Raw genomic sequence first — 6,000 nt, 5'->3', positions numbered from 1 at the left:
AGTAGAGTTTGAGCAGTTGATCTTTTAGAATTTTCTTGCAAGTCCTTTTTTTTTTTTTTTCATTCTTACAGACAATCCTGATGTTCTTTCTTTTGAGCCTTTTAATTTTATCAAGAAATCTTGTGTTTCCTATAGAGTTATGGTTTTTAGATGGTTGGTTTTTCATGGAAGATTAAATACTCGTGATATGTTTCAATGGAGGAATCTTCATATTTCTTGTCTCCTAATAGGTGTGTTTTGAGCAAAATGGAAGGAGAGTCTTTTGCTCATTTGTTCTTTCATTGTGAAGTAACAAGAATATTACACTCTTTCAAAGGAGGCAGGATTTGTGTGGGGTATTCCCCGCACACTGTAAATCCTTACGAACGCCAGATAGATTACTAAGTTTGTTTCCGAATATGCTTTTGGATAGCCTAATAGATATAGAGCCTGTTTAATTCGCTGATTCAAATTTTTAATTTGAGTTGAGATGTGATTTTATGTGAGAGTTTTTTACTGTAGTAAAAAAATTAGATGTCACTGTTTTTGAGATCTTTTTACCTTGACAAAACTCGAATTCTAAACTCGAATCGGTAAAATGAACGAGCCCGTAGTCAACATAAAATTACTATTGTCATTTCATTATTTTCAAAATTGTTTTTTACGGGATTCTCCTCATGCTTTTTTAGAACAAGAGAGTGGTGATTTTCTGCAAGATCAAAGACTTCTTAGTGGTTGTATGTGAGGACATAGCCTTTTTTTTTTCTTGAACAAGTAAGTTATTATATACTTTAAAAATCCTAGTACTTTTTATAATGTTTTTTGTTGAATTGTAGTCATCTATTTTTTTTCATTGAACACTTTTTTTTTCCTAATTCTCATTAAACTTATAGTCTTTCTCTCTCATTTTTTTCCCCCCTCTTATTTAGTGAACTCGACCTATATTTTGTGGGGGCTACTGAATCAGATGATGAACATGGAGTAAATGACATCTTTGCACTATCTTCTCGCAACTTATATTTTAGAATTTTTAGAGTTAGTAAAGTTTGTTCTATTTGGTTATTTCTATTATAACAGTCAGCTTAGCTGGCTTAGCTGTAATTATTTATTAACTTTGTTAAGTCGGTTAGTTAGCTTGTATATGTATAAATAGTGGACAATCAGTGTATTTCAAGAAGTTCATAAATCTAATGAGAAGTTCATTCCTTCTTTTCCATTTTCCTCTGTTTTCATAATATGGTATCAAAGCAACATTTTCGCTGCTTGATCTCGATTCTTCTTCCTCTCGATTCTTGATTCATCTTGAATCCTTGTTTTTCCTTTCGATTCTGACTGAGTAGTTTGAAATTCTTTGATATTCCTCTTCCATTTCCATGGATACTCCAAGATCTAGAAATTCCTCTTCTGCGTCAATCGGTAAATCCGCCATTGATGATCCCCTTAATCCTTTCTATCTCCATCATTCTGATAGTCCTGGCCTTGTTCTCGTTTCACAGCTGCTGACGGGAGATAACTACGCCTCCTGGAGTATAGCGATGCTAATTGCTCTTTCTGTGAAAAACAAGTTAGGGTTCATCGATGGCTCCATTCCCAAACCTAGAGGTAATGATCTAAATCTTCTTAATTCATAGATTAGAAACAATAATATGGTGATTTCATAGATTCTAAACTCTGTGTCGAAGGAGATTTCTGCCAGTATTATTTTTTCTGAATCTGCTTCTGAAATTTGGCTCGATCTTAAGGATTGCTTTCAACAGAGTAATGGACCTAGGATTTTTCAATTATGTCTTGAATTGGTGAACCATAATCAGGATCAAAACTCTGTAGGTGTGTACTTTACAAAGACGAAAGCTTTATGGGAAGAACTCAGCAATTATAGGCCTCTTTGTAATTGTGGAAAGTGCACATGTGGAGGAGTTAAGGAGCTAAATTCTTATTACCAGATGGAATACATTATGTCATTCCTCATGGGCCTTAATGATTCTTTTGCACAAGTAAGAGGTCAATTGCTTTTGATGGATCCTCTTCCACCTATTAATAAGGTTTTCTCCCTAATTTCTCAGGAAGAACGTCAGAGAACAATTGGACAACAAAATTCATGCACTAATTCTGCTAATGAGATGGCTTTTGCTGTTAAAAATGATAGTTTCAAAGGCTTTGTTGCTAATGTTGACACTTGAAATACTGGAAGCAATAGAGATCAGAAGAAAGACAGACCTTTTTGCACTCACTACAATTATCATGGCCACACGATTAAAAAGTGTTACAAGTTGCATGGCTATCCACCTGGTTTCAAGCAACAACTGAAAAGTCAGCCTAATAACCAGATGGTGGCTGTCAATCAACTCTCTAACCAACCCAATCTGTTTGAGAAAAGTGATAGAGACATCAGAGGTACTGAGAATTTCTTCCAGAGCCATGACAAGAATCAGTATCACCAGTTGATGGCCATGTTTGCTAGCCACTTGTCTTCCTTTGCTACGACCAGTGAACAACAAGATGCTCCTAGTACTTCTTTCACAGGTACATGCTTCTCTGTTTCTGTGATATCTAAGTTGTCTTCTTCAAACTATTGGGTAGTGGACTCCGGAGCTTCTAGACATATATGTTCAAATGCAAATGCTTTTCTCTCTTTGAGGCCTATAAAGAATTCTACTATCACCTTGTCAAATCATACACATGTGGCTGTCCATTTCTATGGTGATGTCTGACTAAACTCCCATTTGTTATTGAGAGATGTCTTGTTTATTCCAGAATTCAAGTTTAACTTGCTTTCTGTGAGTGCTCTCATAACAGATGTGCATCTTACTGTCAGTTTCTTTTATGATCATTTTATCATTTAGGAAATCAACACCAGAAGGATGATTGGTGATAACTCACAGAAATAGAGTTATTTAGCATACTTTTAGGCTTAATATTTGTTTATATTCTCCGGGTAAAATGCCTTTGTGTTAGTATTTTGAATAGCATTTATTAATCTTTTTCCGTGTGGCAGAAAGTTGTTATTTATGGGAAATCTTGCTATATTTTGAAGTTATTCCTCAATTCAACTCATTGCATTGACCCTGGGAACTTAGTGCATGATGTCCACAGGAGGTGCTGACGTAGGCTTTTGGTGAGAAAAGCACGGTGGAAAACACAAATGTTGAAATGCCCCCAATGCCATAGCATTGCTGCAGCAAAGTCGCAGCAAAAGCAGGAGCAGCCAAAAATTAGCAAGCTGGCACAGTTTGTCTTTTAGCACTGGTAGTGGTCCAAGCACTGACGGGACAGCTGTAAGAGCACCAGGAGGGGGGACCATCAATCATGACTCTCATGCATACACTTGTCATTAGGGCACCTCAACATGCCCTAGTATATAAAGGAAAAGAAGAGTATAGTACAACCAACCAGAAAAGAGGAGAGAAATTAGGAGAGGTGCACAGATTTCCTGGAGGAGAGCTGGAGAAAAGAAGAGTACAGCACGGATACACAGGGGTTTTTGACCTCAGATTCTAGCTTAGCTGTTTTCTCCTTCTCTCTGTATTTACTTTCCGAGTACATTGTCACTTGTGTCAACATACTCTGAACTTTAAAATGTATTTATTGTGCCCCCTGAACTATGATATTTCTCTAACTACTTTACCATGTACATTGTCACTTGTGTCAACATACTCTGAACTTTAAAATGTATTTATTGTGCCCCCTGAACTATGATATTTCTCTAACTACTTTACCATGTACATTGTCACTTGTGTCAACATACTCTGAACTTTAAAATGTATTTATTGTGCCCCCTGAACTATGATATTTCTCTAACTACTTTACCATGTACATTGTCACTTGTGTCAACATACTCTGAACTTTAAAATGTATTTATTGTGCCCCCTGAACTATGATATTTCTCTAACTACTTTACCATGTACATTGTCACTTGTGTCAACATACTCTGAACTTTAAAATGTATTTATTGTGCCCCCTGAACTATGATATTTCTCTAACTACTTTACCATGTACATTGTCACTTGTGTCAACATACTCTGAACTTTAAAATGTATTTATTGTGCCCCCTGAACTATGATATTTCTCTAACTACTTTACCATGTACATTGTCACTTGTGTCAACATACTCTGAACTTTAAAATGTATTTATTGTGCCCCCTGAACTATGATATTTCTCTAACTACTTTACCATGTACATTGTCACTTGTGTCAACATACTCTGAACTTTAAAATGTATTTATTGTGCCCCCTGAACTATGATATTTCTCTAACTACTTTACCATGTACATTGTCACTTGTGTCAACATACTCTGAACTTTAAAATGTATTTATTGTGCCCCCTGAACTATGATATTTCTCTAACTACTTTACCATGTACATTGTCACTTGTGTCAACATACTCTGAACTTTAAAATGTATTTATTGTGCCCCCTGAACTATGATATTTCTCTAACTACTTTACCATGTACATTGTCACTTGTGTCAACATACTCTGAACTTTAAAATGTATTTATTGTGCCCCCTGAACTATGATATTTCTCTAACTACTTTACCATGTACATTGTCACTTGTGTCAACATACTCTGAACTTTAAAATGTATTTATTGTGCCCCCTGAACTATGATATTTCTCTAACTACTTTACCATGTACATTGTCACTTGTGTCAACATACTCTGAACTTTAAAATGTATTTATTGTGCCCCCTGAACTATGATATTTCTCTAACTACTTTACCATGTACATTGTCACTTGTGTCAACATACTCTGAACTTTAAAATGTATTTATTGTGCCCCCTGAACTATGATATTTCTCTAACTACTTTACCATGTACATTGTCACTTGTGTCAACATACTCTGAACTTTAAAATGTATTTATTGTGCCCCCTGAACTATGATATTTCTCTAACTACTTTACCATGTACATTGTCACTTGTGTCAACATACTCTGAACTTTAAAATGTATTTATTGTGCCCCCTGAACTATGATATTTCTCTAACTACTTTACCATGTACATTGTCACTTGTGTCAACATACTCTGAACTTTAAAATGTATTTATTGTGCCCCCTGAACTATGATATTTCTCTAACTACTTTACCATGTACATTGTCACTTGTGTCAACATACTCTGAACTTTAAAATGTATTTATTGTGCCCCCTGAACTATGATATTTCTCTAACTACTTTACCATGTACATTGTCACTTGTGTCAACATACTCTGAACTTTAAAATGTATTTATTGTGCCCCCTGAACTATGATATTTCTCTAACTACTTTACCATGTACATTGTCACTTGTGTCAACATACTCCCTTAACTTTAAAATGTACTTATTGTGCCTCCTGAACTATGATACGCCACTTGTGTCAACATACTCCCTTAACTTTAAAATGTACTTATTGTGCCCCCTGAACTATGATACGCCTCTAACTACCATGTACATTTTAGTGTGACATTCAAAACAGGATGTTTAAAAATATCCTGTTTTGAATGTCACACTAAAATGCATACCATGTCATTTAGCTTTGATAAATTGGTTGCTCCTTTTTTGTTTTGATATAATTTAATACATCTTTTTTTTTGGGATGCTGATCAATTGTTTATGGTCGCCAATAAAAATAGCACGATCAAAAAATTTAGAAAAAGTTGTGTGGAAACACATTCACGGGTCCTCTCTAAGAAAGAATAAGGCCATGTAATTTCGTCTCAACATCATGGGACTTTACACAAACGTCACAATGACAACTCTTGAATTGATTTTATTACGAAACAAACTCTTGCAAAAATGCGCACCAACACATTTGGAATGCCAAAAAAGTCCTAAACAGTATCATACCAGGATACTGGAAGTAGCCCATCTGTGGCATATGATATCCCATTGTGATATTGAGGCTAATCTGCCCCAATGTTGGAAATTTTGACGACTGGCAATAGCTTGGGAGGGTAATGGAAAAAATGAGGAGCATTTTGTGCAAGGTAACGGAAAAATTGCCACCCCTACTTCAATTCCAGGTTTTAAGTTTCCTTACGCGTCCATA

The sequence above is a fragment of the Morus notabilis genome, unplaced genomic scaffold (assembly GCF_000414095.1).
Source record: "Morus notabilis unplaced genomic scaffold, ASM41409v2 Scaffold370, whole genome shotgun sequence".
Taxonomy (NCBI): domain Eukaryota; kingdom Viridiplantae; phylum Streptophyta; class Magnoliopsida; order Rosales; family Moraceae; genus Morus; species Morus notabilis.
This window is presented reverse-complemented; position numbering follows the sequence as displayed.